General features: G+C 39.8%; 1 long non-coding RNA gene across 1 annotated transcript; it reads left to right on the top strand.

Moving 5' to 3' along the window:
* The first annotated feature begins 1,507 nt into the window (after positions 1-1,507).
* Positions 1,508-15,541, top strand: LOC132345957 (uncharacterized). Its single transcript, XR_009495578.1, has 3 exons — positions 1,508-1,596; positions 13,899-13,930; positions 15,279-15,541. It is a non-coding gene; the product is annotated as an uncharacterized lncRNA (long non-coding RNA).
* Positions 15,542-16,182: the final 641 nt, after the last annotated feature.

The following is a 16,182-nucleotide window of genomic DNA, read 5'->3' as shown; positions in this document are numbered from 1 at the left end:
CAGTAGTTCAAACATGACTTGGACTTCTTTGTGCATTTATTTGCCACCATGTGATTCCTACCATTCTCATGACAAGAATTGCTGGGGTACAGAGAGATGATTGCCTTGGGCTCAATAGTTACTTGTAGATCAGAGGCTGCAACTGGTGGTCTGTGGGTCATATCCAGGCATCAAAGAAGGAATGTTGTTGTCCAGGACAAATGTTTTAACTTCAAATAATAATGGGAAAAGAAATTGAAGAACACATATATGTACAATCTTTTATTTTTACAAAAAATTTGTTGAGTACCTGTTCTGTGCTCAATGGTGTGCCAAGGTGAATAAAGCAGGCAGAGTCCCTGCCCTGTGGAGTTTTGACTCTGACTGTAATAAAGTATGATCAGATATAATTTTGTAATTACTATTTCACCACCTAAGAAGTAGAGCATGAAAAGTAAAGAGTCTAGAGGTTCAGAGGAGCAACAGTGCTCTGCAGCTCAGGGCAAGGAAGGCCCTTTGGGGCAGATTACACCAGAATGTGCCCTGAAGAACAAGGACGGTTTAGCTAGTCGACAGGAGGACGACATGCCATGTAAGGGAGACATTAACTGTTTTAATTGATGTATAATTGCTGTACAATATTATATAAGTTGCAGGTGTACAATATAGTGATTCACAATTTTTAAAGGTAAGGGGAATATGAATTTGCTAAGCACCCGAATGTTACAGTGCTTCATCCTCATTAGAACCTCTAGGCGCCCCAGCCTCGTGGACTTTGTCTCCAATATGGACCCCAGTGTGGAGAATGAATGAGGCTTTGCTCCAAAGAGTACCTTTATCTTTACCTCTCCCATTGGCTCTGTTTTCAGTTTTTTGGAAAATGGAATGGCTGGCATAGCTTTCTACAAGCAGATTGTCTATGTTCATAAATGTGCACATTTATGTAACACATACAATATTCAATCATGTGTCCTCAGATTTCCTGGAAAATTGGATCATCCATCATTTGCTGCCAAAATCTCAGATTTAGATCAACATGGAGCTTCCTTGAAGGACATATTAATGGAGGTAGAGAAAGATTAAATTTTCTAGAGATAATTTATCACATTTACTTGTTTATATTACCCAATTTGATTAAAAGCCTGAAGATAACTTACCCTAGAAAGGCCTGGGTTACCACACCCTTGTCTGTAGAAAGTTCTCAGTAACTGTTTCCTTTCTACCATGCCCGATCTCTGGTGGTTAACTTGACCTCTGCCATAACATCCGGCAAACTACTTTTTGTAGTATGAGCCATTTCCCAGAAGGCTTGGTCTTGGTCACAGTTGTTATCCTACAGTATGTCATCAGATAGATATGATTACACAATGCAGACACCATAGAGAGGCCTTCACTCAATATTCTTTATCTCAAGCACTAAACAACTTTTTTTTTTTAAGACTTTTTTTAAGTCTGCTAGGACTGCCTTAACAAAACAGCACAAACTGGGTGACTTAAGCAACAGAAATGGATTGAATCTAGATCTGGAGGCTGGAAGTCCAAGACCGGTGTTGGCAGAGTCGGTTCCTTATGAGGGCTGTGAGGGAGTATCTGTTCCCGGCCTCTGTCCTGCTGCTGGTGAGTTTCTGGCGATCTTTGGCATTCTTCAGTTTATATAAGCATCATCCTATCTCTGTTTTCATCTTCACATAATATCCTCCCTGTGGTTTATACTCAAATTTTCCCCTTTATAAGGACACTGATATGGGGCCCAACCTACCTGAATATGGCCTTATCTCAACTAGTTGCTCCTGCAAAGACCTATCCCTTAATAAGGTAACAATCTGAGCTACTGGAGGTTAAGATTTCAACATATAAATATGGGGATGGCAAAATGTAATGCTTAACACTGGGTGAATTTGTGAATAGGAGTGTGGTGGTCATCTTATCTTTTTAATATCTTTTAAGGTAAAAAAAAATCAGAATTCAAAAATCAATTGGAAATATGTTGATCAATAGAAGAAAAATATGGATCAATTGTGCCACCACCTGGAGCCATTAAAAATGATTAAATGTTTGTATATTGTCACTGGCTTCCCCCATGGCACAATGGTAAAGAATTTGCCTGCCACTGCAGGAGATGAGGACCCTCAGCTTCAATCCCTGGGTCAGAAAGATCCTCTGGAGGAGGGCATGGAAACCCACTCCAGTATTCTTGTCTGGAAAATTCCATGGACAGAGAAGCCTGGCAGGCTACAGTCCATGGGGTCACAAAGAGTCAGAGCATGCACTCGCATTTTGACATTAAAAAATGTCACTGGTATATTGTCTTTTTAAAAGGAAATACAAAGCATCATATAGGGTGTAATCCCAATGTTTATAAAAACTAAACCAAGTATACAGATATAGATATATATACAGTATATATACTATATATACTGTATACAGATATACAGATACAGTATATAAATAGTAAAAAGACTAGAAGAATACATAAAAAGGGAGAGAAAGGAATAAGTTTTGCAACAGAATTTTTTTCAGAAATTCAAATACTGTTGAAGAGTAACCTAAAGTGGCCTAAGTAAAGTTGGTTCAAGTACCAGTAGACATCAACCAAGAGGGTTTTCTTTGACTTCTTTCTGTCCTGGGTGCTGCAATAATCACAAACTCTGTAATAGCAAGTCCTCTCCACTAAAAAATGATAAAGGTGGAAGAAAAGAAAAATGTTAGCAATGATTTAACTATTAGTGTCATGAAACTGTAATTTTAGGCACAAATACAATCAGTGCCTTTCTAGCAGGTACTTTGTTCCTCTGGAAGAACTGAAAATTTTATTAAAAAGGCAAGACTGTCATGACTTAAAAGATAATTACATACTCCAGTTATTTAATTAGAGCTGCTGAGAAAAATGGAATGAGCAGCCCAAGTTTAGCTCATCAACACTAGAAGTGTTCATGTAGCAGCAGCATGGCCACCAGGAAGGCAGTGTGTGGATGGTTTTACATTCAGGCAGGAAACAGGGCTGTGTTATGTACTCTGAGAATCTGCATAGAACAGCACAGAGATGCTCTTAAAAGTAAGAGGTCAGAAAGAGTATTGTAGCTAGGCAGGGCTTCAAGGAATGTTCAGGACTGAAAAGACAGGAGGTGAGGGGAAGGCTGAGGTCCAAGGCAAAACAAACATGTAGCCATGAGAACACATAAGACACTGGGAGAACTCTGGGAAGCCAACCTAAAAGGGTAGAGGGTCCACGCTGGAGACTTGTGGGAAAGAAGAACTATCCCTAATACTCACTTAATCTTCTCAACACATCTGTGAAATTGACATTCTTCTTCTTCCCCAGACAGGAAAAGATGACTCAGCATTTTATACATAAATGCCAGGTTTGAGTTTGAATTCCATTCTGTATTAAAAAGAAAGCGACTGAAGAATTCTGGGGAAAACTGTGATGTGTAAAAACATGGTATGGTCAAGAAGGGAGAGGAGCAGTCAGGGGAACTGCAGGATTAGGCAAAAGGAGATTAAACCCCCTTGATGAAAAGACATTCTGAAGAAATTTCACAACTCCCTAATTCCAGAAATATTTCATGGGTACTGTTTGAGAAACACTCAACCAAGTGTTGGCGCATTCTGTTTGAAATGTCATCCTCTTACTTCATTCCCTGGTGAACAACTAGTCATCCTTTCTAGAGGATTATTTTCTAGTGTGTGCCCAGCTGAGAACCCTTTGAGATACCTCCTTGCTGGCAGTTGTTTTGTACAATGTGGACAAGCTGTACCCTTCCTCTCAGGCACAATTTTGGCTACATCTTTGAGAATTTGGAATAGAGGCAGGGGTAGGGACAATCGCTGCCTATAACCATAATTTGCAGACTCAGAAATTGTCTACAGTCATCTTCCTACATGGGCTTCCCTGTAGCTCAGCTGGTAAAGAATCCACCTGCAATGCAGGAGAACCTGGTTCGATTCCTGGGTTAGGATGATCTTCTAGAGAGAAGAGATAGGCCACCCACTCCAGTATTCTTGGGCTTCCCTGGTGGCTCAGCTGGCAAAGAATCTGCCTGCAATGTGGGAGACCTGGGTTTGATCCCTGGGTTGGGAAGATCCCCTGGAGAAGGGAATGGCTACCCACTCCAATACTCTGGCCTGGAGAATTCCATAGACTGTACAGTCCATGGGGTCACAAAGAGTCGGACACGACTGAGCTACCTTCACTTTCACTTTCTGTCTTACTTGGTAAGCACAGCAATGCTTCATCAAATAGGGCGTTGTCTCTGTTTAAGAAAGAAAACTGAGCTCTCTTTTGCATCAGTTTTGCCAAGGGACCCACTTTTTCTTTAAGACAGTGGGTGGAAGGGCCATGTGGGGAGGGCGTGGGTGGAGAGATGGAATTTGTTGATAGAGATCTTTCTCAATGATATTTTTTCTCCGAGCTCAAACGTAATCCACACAAAGGAGCTGCTTCTAAATTATGTTTCTTTCTTAGGAATTTCAACCAGACTTGTCTGCTATTTGGGGTTTCTATGCTGACAGCAAAAGCTCCCTAGTGGCTCTATTTCATTCAACCAATTGTACTGGGCCATTAGCTCAGACTGCAGTGACAGAAAATCAGGTCAGTCCTGTAAAGTATACGGACATTCCCAAATTCAATAACTGCTTCTTTTCCTAATTTGTTCTCTCAGTTTCTCTGTCTGTTATGAGAGGTTTAGAGCCTGGACCAGATTAATGGTGCTTACATTTCTTGAGTTATTACCACTTATGGGATCTACTGAAAGCTAGGAACCCTCCTTAGGGGAAAAAAAGGTTAGATCTGGGAGACCATTTAAAGGGGTTCCTGGAAGCCACAAAAGCCACCCATAGTCACCAAGGGAAGACTGTCTAAATGCTAAGTTAAGAACCAAATGTTCCTCCAGCTCTAAAGCTCTGAGACTCAATGGAGACTGTCAAAACAGAAAGTACAGGGTCATTTTGAAACATCGTCTGCAGAAAAAATCAAGTTGACAGCTGTATGAGCCTTGATGCAAGCGACAGGTGCTCACCTGTCCTCCTCCACAGCTGCTGAATAAAATGCACTGAAGTAGGACCAGAAAGACCTGGAATAAAGTTGGTCAATCTATTCCCAATGAAGGCAGTATGAACCATTTGTGCGCCTTCAAGTCTCCTGCAAAGCATAGATTCCACAGCCCTCTAACTGGAAGCTCTGCCTGCAAATAAGGGTTGATAAATAATCTCAATTATCTGTTTGTCAAGATCAAGCTCCCTGACTCCCTCTCATGAAGCACTGTGCACTGATGAGAAAGCCACCCCTATCTAAGCACCCACCCTTTCTCATCATGACTTTATGGAGTTGACTAACGGTTTTAGTAACCATTGAGACATTCCTTGACTTAATCAATTATTATATAGGGCATTGCAAAATGCACCCTCCCTCCCTCCAGAAAGACTCAATCCAAAGGAGCAGTCCTACACTCACATTCAAGTGAGCTGAGAACCAGATCTGATCAATCTTCTGCTACCACGACTTCTTGATGTCACATGGTGTCATTGTGGAACACTGGCTCTGCACAGTCTCAAATGTCTGGCCCAAATCAGACCACTTTGAGCCTCTTCCCTGAACAGGCTGCTGTGTCTGCTAAAAAGGCCTGTCCCTGTACAAGAGTGCGAAGTGGAGCTGTGGACTTCGCTCTCCTTGGGTTCCCACTTCAGGTCTCTGGTGCACATACACCAGCGATCCCCGCACATCCACCCCCCCCCCTGGAGTGCTGATTCACAATGACTCTGGCATCTCCCACTCAGGGACCCCATGATGGAAGTAACTCCGTTCCTTTCCCAGACCCACATTAGGGAACAAGTGGTTTTTCCTTCAGAAAAAGTGAATCTGATGAGCTCCCTTTCCCATGTACCCTTCTAGGGGAAGTCATACTCATGTCCCAGAGATAAAGTACCCTTCCAAGAGTATCTTCCCCCGTGACTCTAAGATAATTACACCCTTCCTTCTATGGGTCACCTTCAAAGTTTCCAAAGTTATTTCTGGCATCTCTACACAGAGAAGAGCAAATGCACAGATTTAATCTCCAGTGGACCCTCCTATATGTTATCCATCTGCAAAGTACCTGCTATTGACACTTAAACAATATACCTATGCTCCCATGGTTTTATAGCTATTCATATACTTTCTTCATAAGGTCATTTATACAACCTGTGATTATACATAAGCTAGTCAGATAATTAGCTAAACCTCTTTCAAAACCTAATAATCTTCAGCCAGACCAGAGGACAGAACTGAAAAGCACTAATATTAGTATATAAAGGAATCCTAAGAGGCAACTCTACAGGGCAAATAGCTCTGGTTAAACTAAGTGTACTGAATTTATCAGCACAGACTACAGACACCATTATCATCATCAGAACTACCATTTATTAGGCATCTGGTGACTGAGCCATGAAATTAAGACTTTTGCTCCTTGGAAAAAAGCTATGACCAACCTAGACAGCATTAAAAAGCAGTTACATTTCTTTGCCAACAAAGGTCTATCTAGTGAAAGCTATGGTTTTTCCAGTAGTCATGTATGGATGTGAGAGTTGGACTATAAAGAAAGCTGAGTGCCAAAGAATTGATGCTTTTGAACTGTGGTGTTGGAGAAGACTCTTGAGAGTCCCTTGGACTGCAAGGAGATCAAAGCAGTCAATCCTAAAGGAAATCAGTCCTGAATATTCACTGGAAGGACCAATGCTGAAGCTGAAGCTCCAATACTTTGGCCACCTGATGCAAAGAACTGACTCATTGAAAAAGATCCTGATGCTGGGAAAGATTGAAGGCAGGAGGAGAGGGGGACGACAGAGGATGAGATGGTTGGATGGCATCACAGACTTGATGGATGTGAATTTGAGCAGGCTGCAGGAGTTGGTGATGGACAGGGAAGCCTGGTGTGCTGCAGACCATGGGGTCACAAAAAGTTGGACATAACTGAGTGGCTGAAATGAACTGATTGTTGTAAGACACTTCATGTACAGTATGTCTCACCTTCAAAACAGTTCTACAGTGTAGATTTTCTTACTTCCAACTTAATGGATAGGAAAGTTGAGACTCAGCATGGTTAAAGATATTTCCAAAGTCACACAGCTAGCAAGCAATGGAGCCTAAATTCAAACACAGATCTCTCAGACTCTAAAGCCTATGTTTTTCCCACTTCTGCCTCTAAGAGAGTATGCAAACCATGTATCTGCAGCTCTATACCTCTTAGGGTTCTGGAATGCCAAAGAGTAACTCTTCAGTTGGAACTCATTTGATGGAACTAACCAATGAATGCTGACAATGAATTATCTTCTCAAATCTCTGCCTTCCATATTTGTTTTTATAAAGTACTATAAAATAGGGTTTAGTCTTAATATTTATCTTCTCCAAATTATTTTGTGCCAAGAAAATCTTTTAAAAAAAAACCAAAAACCTGAATAAGGTTTTTAAGGCACTTTTTGTGTTAAATTTCGTCAATAAGTAAAACTGATAGGAGAGGGAGGACTGGAATCATAAATATCTATTTCCTGAGCTTGCTGTTAAGCTAAGCTGAAATGCTTAAATGTTTCCCACTTCTACATTACAAAAGAATGACCACAGCATCCCATTACTTACTATTTTGACAACATGTAATCCATCTCATCCAACTCACCTGTTGGAAAGCAAATGGCTCTACTGAGCAAGCCAAAAGATGATAAATGGAGAGCAGAGTCTCTGCTGGCTGTGGTTCATCCATCATGTCTCCCAGGAAGTGAAACCCAGGGGAGCAGCTATGAGTGAGGAGACACCCCATGTTGCCACCAGGAAGGAAGAGGCCACCAACAACATGGCATCTCCATACCTGCTCAGCTTCAGGATACAGCATTGCCAGGTTTCTTCCCCTTGTACTTAGCATCTGAGTCCTCTAACCTCACTTCTCTGAGGCAGCCCCCGCTTTCATCAAGAAGCACTCAGATAGACAAACTTTTCATGTGGTATTTTTCAGTTCTCTATTTGCTCACTTTGATAAAAGAGAAGAAGGTCAGTGTTCACCGAGTGCTGGCTCTGAGGCAGCCAGTCTGACACATGTTCACACTGAACAGCTACCGCAGCCCTAGAAAGTGGGCATTAGTACTCTCTTCTAACAGAGAGATTGTATATCTTTCTCAAGGACACACAAATATCACATAACAGCATTGAGAAATAATCCCAGGTCTCTGTGGCTGGCTAGTCTGTTAACTCTTGACCCTCCTTCTAAGCATGTCCCTCTTCTGTTCTTTAAGAACATGTGTCACCAGGATGCACATCAAACACTGTTTTAGCCTCTGGAGACTTGGAGCTGAAAGAGAAACTAAGTTATCCACTTCCAATGGTTCTTTGCCTCTCTTCTCTGCTATAATGACTTATACTCTCTTGGCTAAGCCACTCTATGCTGGCAGTAATCTCATTCAAGAAAGCAAATCAGAACTCAAAAGAGTTGAGCAGCATAATGATTCAGGACCACATTGAATCTGTGTTCATTTTTTAAGTAAATGTTTACAGCCTTCACAGTTTTATTATTTTATCTTTAATTACTGCTGTATTATTACCTATTATTCTATCACAATCCTGGGTTGAGAATCCTGATTGAGTTCAACCAATAATCAAGGAAAGTAAAGCCCCATGAAGATAAGTGATTTGCCCAGGTCACACCACTCCAGGCCTTTGTTCCTACCACTACACCACAATATCCCACTATCAGTCCTGGGCCAGGACAAAGTCTTGTTCCTAATTCTTCCTGACTCCCCTCTCTGTGCCCTCTCTTCACCTTCTTGCTATCTTTTCATTGCTAAGTCTGCGTCTTTTATGGACAGAGACTCTTTCTCCCCACCCCACTCCCACACTCAATGCCTCTCTTAACTGGCTATCTCAGAAAAACAGAATTCAGCCCACATTCCAAGGAAGATGGCTAGGCACCACACTAGCTGTGCCACAGAGCAGTGGTTCTCAAATAATTTGATCTCAGGCTGCTTTACGCTCTTCAAAATTATTGAGGACTCCATAAAGCTCCAAAGCAAGCAAACAAACAAAAGAATTATTTTATATTTGCAAACCTCTTTAATGTCTGGCTTAAGAGAAGACAACGGGATTCTCAAATTTGCTTCTGCATTCGATTCATTGTGATGTCACCTATCATGTAGCCTCTGGAAAACTCCACCATACAATCATGAGAGTAAAGGTGCAGATACTGTTTTAATAATACTATGAAAATAGTTCTGATTTCACAGACCCACTGAAATAGTCTCCAGGACTGCCAGATGTCCCAGGATCATATATTGAAAAATCAATGCATGGAGCATGGAGCTCCTGGAGTTACAGGAGCTCCAATCCTGGTGAGCGCTTAATAGCTACATGACCTAAATTCATGCAGAAGAAATAGCCTGGCATATACAGTATATTAAAAAGTTTTTAAAACCTTCCCAAAAGATATTTATGTAAGAAGGGAGCATGCCTAGGGATAGTACCTGAATACAGAGAATGACTCTAATGATGGGATATCAGACAGGCAAGGAAACAGAAAGTGAAATGTGAAAACTGGTGGCAGTGGTATGGATTATCACTTCCAGATGTCTTTAGGTCCACATAACACATGTGCCTGCTTTCTGGAAAGATTCTGGCTATAGCTGCACGTGTTCTACTTAGTCCAGTGATATGTGGGTCTTTCAATCCACACTGACTCATCTGAACCCACCTCTGCCTACAGCATAGAATAGGAAATCTTCTGAGGTTTGCCCTGCAGAAATGAGTCCCTTGACTGAATGATCCATCTAAGCCTGTTTGTCTTTGGGCTCCCTTTCTCCTCAGCCTGATGGATATCCCCTGGGGAGCACTTCTCCTCCCACCATCCCCATGCCATAGGCATGGATGGGGTCTGGGATGCATTTCAGTCTATTTTCTCACTAGATAAGGAGCAGGAACTCTTAATTTTACTTAGTGTTTTGGGAATTGTTTTTGTGGGTGTTATAAATGTTAGAGTGTGGTCTGCATTCCAAATTATGAAAATTATTTTTGGTGGCCTGGTGCACTCTGCTCTTCCTATTCATCTTTCACAGCCACGAAGGACCAAGAATGAGCTGTAAAATCATATTCCTACCACTGAGGAAGCAGGGTTTTGAGGACCTTCTGACTGTAATTTTAACTGAAACACACTGTCCAACACTCCCTGTCCCCCACAAGAAAAACACAAAGACCTGAGGAAGGATCGTGAGGCCCTTGCAGCCCTATCTCGCCCATCCTTTGAATTTCAATTGGAATTTAGTTGGAAACCCATGACTAAAATATTTAAGAAGAAAAAAAGGCATTGGTGGTGGGGAATACAAATGCCATTACCTGCTGCCCTCATCTAGGCATTGTCAGATGGGAATTGTGGTTGGCAGGGAAGTACACGCTCCATCTAAAGGGGACTGCTATCCATCACACTACAGAGTGGGCCCCACGGTGCCAAAAGCTTTCTCTCAAATCTCTCTTTCCAAGAGATTCTAGAAATCTGGGCTTTTTTTTTTTCCACATGTGAAATCTTCCCACACAAGTGTTTATATGTTTTTGAATAATGTGTTTTTTCCCAGTTTTATTGAGATATAATTGACATACAACAGTGTGTAAGCCTAAGGTATACAGCATAATGATTTGACTTATATACATTATGAAATGATTATCACACTAAGTTTATTGAACACCATCATCTCATATAGATACAAAATTAAAGAAAAACATTTTTTTTCTTGTGACAAAAGCTCAGGATTATACTCACCAACTTTCATATATAACATGACAGTATTAATGATTATATTTATCATGCTGTACATTACATTCCCAGTACTTTTTTATAACCAGAAGCTTGTACCTTTTGACTGACTACCTTCATCCCAATTACCATTTCCCTCTTTCACCCCCTGCCTCTAGTAACCACATATCTGATATGTTTTTCTATGAGTTTGTTTCTTTGTTTTTGAAGTATGATTACAACACAGTGTTAGTTCCTAGTACACTACGTAGTGTTCAGTATTTCTATATATTTCAAAATGATCACCACAGTAAATGCACTTACCATCTGTCACCATACAAAGATACTACATAATTATTAACGCTATTCCCCACCCTGTATATTTCATCCCCAAGACTCATTTATTTTTCAACTGGAAGTATATACTTCTTTTTTTTTTAATTGATTTAATGACTTTAATTGGAGGAGAATTACAACATTGTGATGTTTTGCCATACATCAATAAGTTTGTACTTCTTGGTGGTGGTGGTTTAGTCTTCACCTATTTCTCTAGTACTTAAATGTTTACAAGTTTCTGAATGATTCATTTTTTGTATTTTTCAATAAAAATTCAACAATTTTTTTTTTCAAAGTCAATTTCAACAAAAATGTCTGTGGGCTGCCAGTTTGTCCTATAGCCCCAAATGTCATTTCTCGTGATGTAAGACTGTTTCTCCCAACCCCAAACACTGTAGCTCCTGCCTAACATTGCCTAGGGCTCAGTTTTTGTTTTTGTCTTCTACTATGATGAAAATTTGCACTTTACACTGTCACAGAACACGTAGGAATGTAATTGATGTTTCACAATTTCAGGAGCTGATCTGGTGTACTTTTGACAGATCTGACGTGTTTACACAAGAATATTCTTCTGGAAAGTTACCAAGATCACCAAGTCATTATGGCCCTGGAGTTCTCTCTTACTTCAATGACCATCATTGCATCCCCTTGGTCCCCCAGGGTGCATTGCTGCCCAGCATGGTCAATGTTTTTCTTGATAACCTTGGCACAGATGTGTTAAAGTAGAGATATCAATCAATCAATCAATCAATCAATCCTAAATCATTGGGGAGAACTGAAAGGAAAAGCAGAGCAATAAACAGAGAAAAAGAGAGAAAAACACTATAAAAACACTTCAATTTACCAAGTACAATTCTCTGTTCCCTTCTTTCATAGGGGAAAAAAGGCCTTTATTCCTGTTATAATGCTGTTGCTATTTAAATAGCCATAAATGATACACAGTACTGTCTCATAGATTTTAATTTTTCATAAATGATATATCACTGTATTTGTCCTATAATCTTTTGTATTTAATATTATGTTTTTGAAATCATTTTTGTTATATATTGACCTAATTCAGGTCCTCTCTCTTTTCTTCTTGGTGACCCTGACTAGAGGATTGTCGATTTTGTTTACTGTTTCAAAGAACTAGCTCTTGGTTTTATGGATTTTTTCTATTGTTTTCTTAATCTCTATTTGTTTCTTTCCTGATCTTTACTATCTCCTTTCTTCTGCTGACTTTAGGTTTTGTCTTTTCTTTTTTCTAATTATTTTAGGTGTTATAATAAGTTAGGTTTTTTATTTGAGATTTTTCTTGTTTTTTGAGGAAGGCCTGTATCGCTGTGAACTTCTATCTAAGAAATACTCTTGTGGCACCCCATAGATTTTGTATGGTTGTTATGGATCTAGTTCATTCCTCTTCATTGCTATATAGTTTTCTATCACTTACATCACAGTTTAATTTAGCCATTCTCCTTTTGATACACATTTAGGATTTTCTTTTTTTTTATTCCCACTACTATGAATGATGTTGTACGCCTTCAACACTAAGTCTTTCTGGAAAGAGAATTGCTGAGTTGTAGCCAATATACTTTCCTCTGTTTCAGATTTTGTCAAATTGTTTTTCAAAGTAGTTGTAGCAATTGACAGTTTCCAACTGTGTATGGGAGGCTCTTCTAAAAGGGTCTTGTTTTTAACTGTGTGGTCCTGAAGGCTGGTAAGATCTGGTTAGTACATGAACACAGTGAGAAATATGCCCTTTTAGAAATGTAGACTATCTCTGAATACTGTGCAGTGCTGTGCTTAGTTGCTCAGTCATGTCTGATTCTTTGTGAACCCAGGGATTATTGCCCACCAGGCTCCTCTGTCCATGAGGATTCTCCAGGTAAGAATACTGGAGTGGGTTACCATGCCCTCCTCCAGGGGATCTTCCCAATCCAGGGATCAAACCCAGGTCTCCTGCATTGCAGGAGGATTCTTTACCATCTGAGCCATCAGAGAAGCCCAAGAATATTGGAGTGGGTAGCCTATCTACTCAGTAGTAATATTCAAGATAGATTGTTAAGTACAAAAAGCAAGAAGGAAACAAAGTATGTATGGTATACTATAATTTATCTAAGAATTAGAAGGATATAAGTAGATATATGCACATTGCTTATACATTTTAATGGAATGATAAAATAATTTTTAATATTAACTACAGATAGAAGAAGAAATAGGTAGAGGGAAAGGGAAAAAGGCTAGATTTCTTTGAATATACCTTTGTTTTATAGATTTAATTTTGGAACTATTTACTATCTTGCATAATTATAACAAAGTTAATATAGTATAAAAACAACCCTAAAAGTCAGAAGTAGAATAAAGCAAATCAATCTAAGTATGTGTATAATTGGTGGCAGAACCACTCAGAGATGAACTAATCTAAATCACTTTATGATATAGAACTGGAAAAAAAAAAAAACCTTATGTTAATAATTGAATTGTTGGTTGTGGTGTTGGTATTATTAGTTTTAGACTGGAAGAAGATGAGAATAGAGCAATTTAGCAATTATATTGTATCATTAGAAATCATACTTTTTAACATGAGAGAAAGATATACACATATACATACTTTTCACCATATTTCCACTGATGTACCTCTTGAATTTGGGTAACACTTTGAGCCTGTGTTGAATGGGAGGCAGAGGAGACCATGTCTAAAGGGGTTTGACTCCTTCAAGATGAAAGATACTGTGAAATGTCCATTTCTATAATTTCTATATGTTGGACAATACCTAGACCATTAGAAAATATAAATTATAATTCATATATATTCTTTATATAAAAATATATGTCCTTTTATCTCTTTATATAAAAATGGAACCTCAGAGAACATCTCCAGAAACTGTTACCATGCCAAGGTTTGTGACTTTTTTACAAGGAGGGGATTTCTGATATATTGTGAACACAGCATTAAAGGGATGAAACAATTTCTTAAAAGAAGGACTAAAAAAAGCAGACAGCTCCCCTGCTTCTCATGGTGTCTCAATCTTTTCCATATTTAGTGAGTAAGAGTCAAAAATATCAAAACTCCTGGGAAATTCTCAGTAAAAGAATTTATTTTTGCTCAGCATAATTTAGTTCCATTTGTGGCTTTATCATGCAAGGCTCAGGATCCCTTGTACTTGAGAGAGAGATTGGAAACAGGATGATCCACGATTGTCAATCAGCAGTCCAAAGATTCCTTTTCATTTGGTCATTTTCTAACACAGGTTTATGATATCAACAAAATGGGATCAAAAAGAATGAGTGTGGTCTTAAATAACAAACAATCCTTAAATGAAGAACACTAGGCTGTGATTTCATTAATGATAAAAGAGATCTTACATCATCTATAAGACCACATAGTGAAGGAAGCAAATTTATGATAAACAATGCCATGCAATGAGCAGGACATTAATTTTAATTGCTCTTAATTTATTCTGCAAGCCAGACACAAGGCAAGGCTTGGAGAAAGTAATGATTTTTTTTAAACCTAAACCCTGACATAGAAGAGTCCATAAGGACAGAGAACTGGGTTCTGCTTGAATCATCCTTTAAGAAGACATTTTTCCTTCTTCCCAAGTAGCTTCTATATCTACTGTCCTGTAATATGGGCTAGGATCTTCCCTCATAGCTCAGTGGGTAAGAATCTGCCTGAAAGGCAGGAGACCTGGGGTCTGTTTCCTGGGTTGGGAAGATCCCATGGAGAAGGAAATGGCAACCCACTTCAGTATTCTTGCCTGGAGAATCCCATGGACAGAGGAGCCTGGCAGGCTATAGTCCATGGGGTCGCAAAGGTTGGACACGACTTAGCGACTAAACCACCACCACCACCACCAATATGGGCATATGTTAAAATCTTGGACCCAGAACCAGACTTGCAGTTACTGTGAATGCAGGATTCCAAGTCTCAGCCAAGAAGGAAATTCAGTGCCATATAGCAGAAGCAACCAGGTATTTTTAAGGCATAATACTTGCTCTAGGTGTTTGGCTATGCTATTTTAAGTCCATTAGTAATGGCTGATTTAAAAGTTAGCACATCCAAACTGGAATAAACCTTGGGAATAATGCCATATCTGCTGGCTGTGGGCTAAACTGTATCTGCCTACAAAGTTCATATGGTGAAGCCCTGACTACATCCCCCGCCATATGACTGTATTTGGAGGTAGGGCTTGGAAGAGGTGATTAGGTTAAAAGAGGTAATAAAGTATGGTCCTGATCCAATAGGACTGTGATATTATATGAAGAGGCAAAAGGAGATCTCTCTCTCTCTGTCTCTCCCCGGCACACACTGAGGAAAGGCTGTTTGAGAACAGTGAGAAGCTGAGCCATCTACAACCAGGAAAAGGGACCTCAGCTGAAATCAAGTGACCAGCACCCAGAGCTTGGCCTTCTAGCCTCCAGAACTGTGAGAAATACAATTCTGTTGTTTAAACCATCCAATCTATGGTATTTTGTTATGGCAGCCAGAGCTGACAAATACACTGCTTTTAAAAATTGCCATGCAGATGCTATAGGTAAATCATGTTTAATGAGCTCGGGTTTCTAATTTAGTATACAATCATATAATTTGAGGATTTTTCAAGTTTAACAAAATTCTAAAAAATGTCTAGTCCTGGGATACCTTGCCTCATGTCACTGGTGGTATGTATGGGCACTGTGCTAAGGACTCTGGTTAGGGTTGAGCTCAATGAGAAAAGAGAGCTGAGATCAATTAGGGCTGCTTCTGCCACCTCTCGATCCCTGGAGTGTGTCTGTGGGGGCAGGGAGGGAAAAGAGGGATGTGTGGATTACATTAACATACATCTGCCACCCCTGGTCAGAGCCAACAGCCCACTGGGGGGCAAAAGACCCAGATTTACTCCTAAACTCTACCACTAACTGGTCAGGGCCAGTAACCTTAGAAAGCAAAAATAAGCCACCTAAAATATTTAAGCCCGGGGTTATTCATCAGCAGTCAAGTGAGGATAGTAATTAATGGTACTTGCTCCAGCTCTCAGAGAAGCCAGGTGATGAGATCAAATAAGGTGATGTTTATGCAAAGGTTTTGCAAATCCCAAACACTATGCAAATATCAGTTTGATTTAAAAAAATAGTTAATCATCCCATGTAGATAGATGGCTACGTATCT

This window comes from Bos taurus, chromosome 8 (genome assembly GCF_002263795.3).
Source record: "Bos taurus isolate L1 Dominette 01449 registration number 42190680 breed Hereford chromosome 8, ARS-UCD2.0, whole genome shotgun sequence".
Classification (NCBI taxonomy): domain Eukaryota; kingdom Metazoa; phylum Chordata; class Mammalia; order Artiodactyla; family Bovidae; genus Bos; species Bos taurus.
The sequence above is the reverse complement of the archived record's forward strand: the minus strand, read 5'-3'. Positions and strand labels throughout refer to the sequence as shown.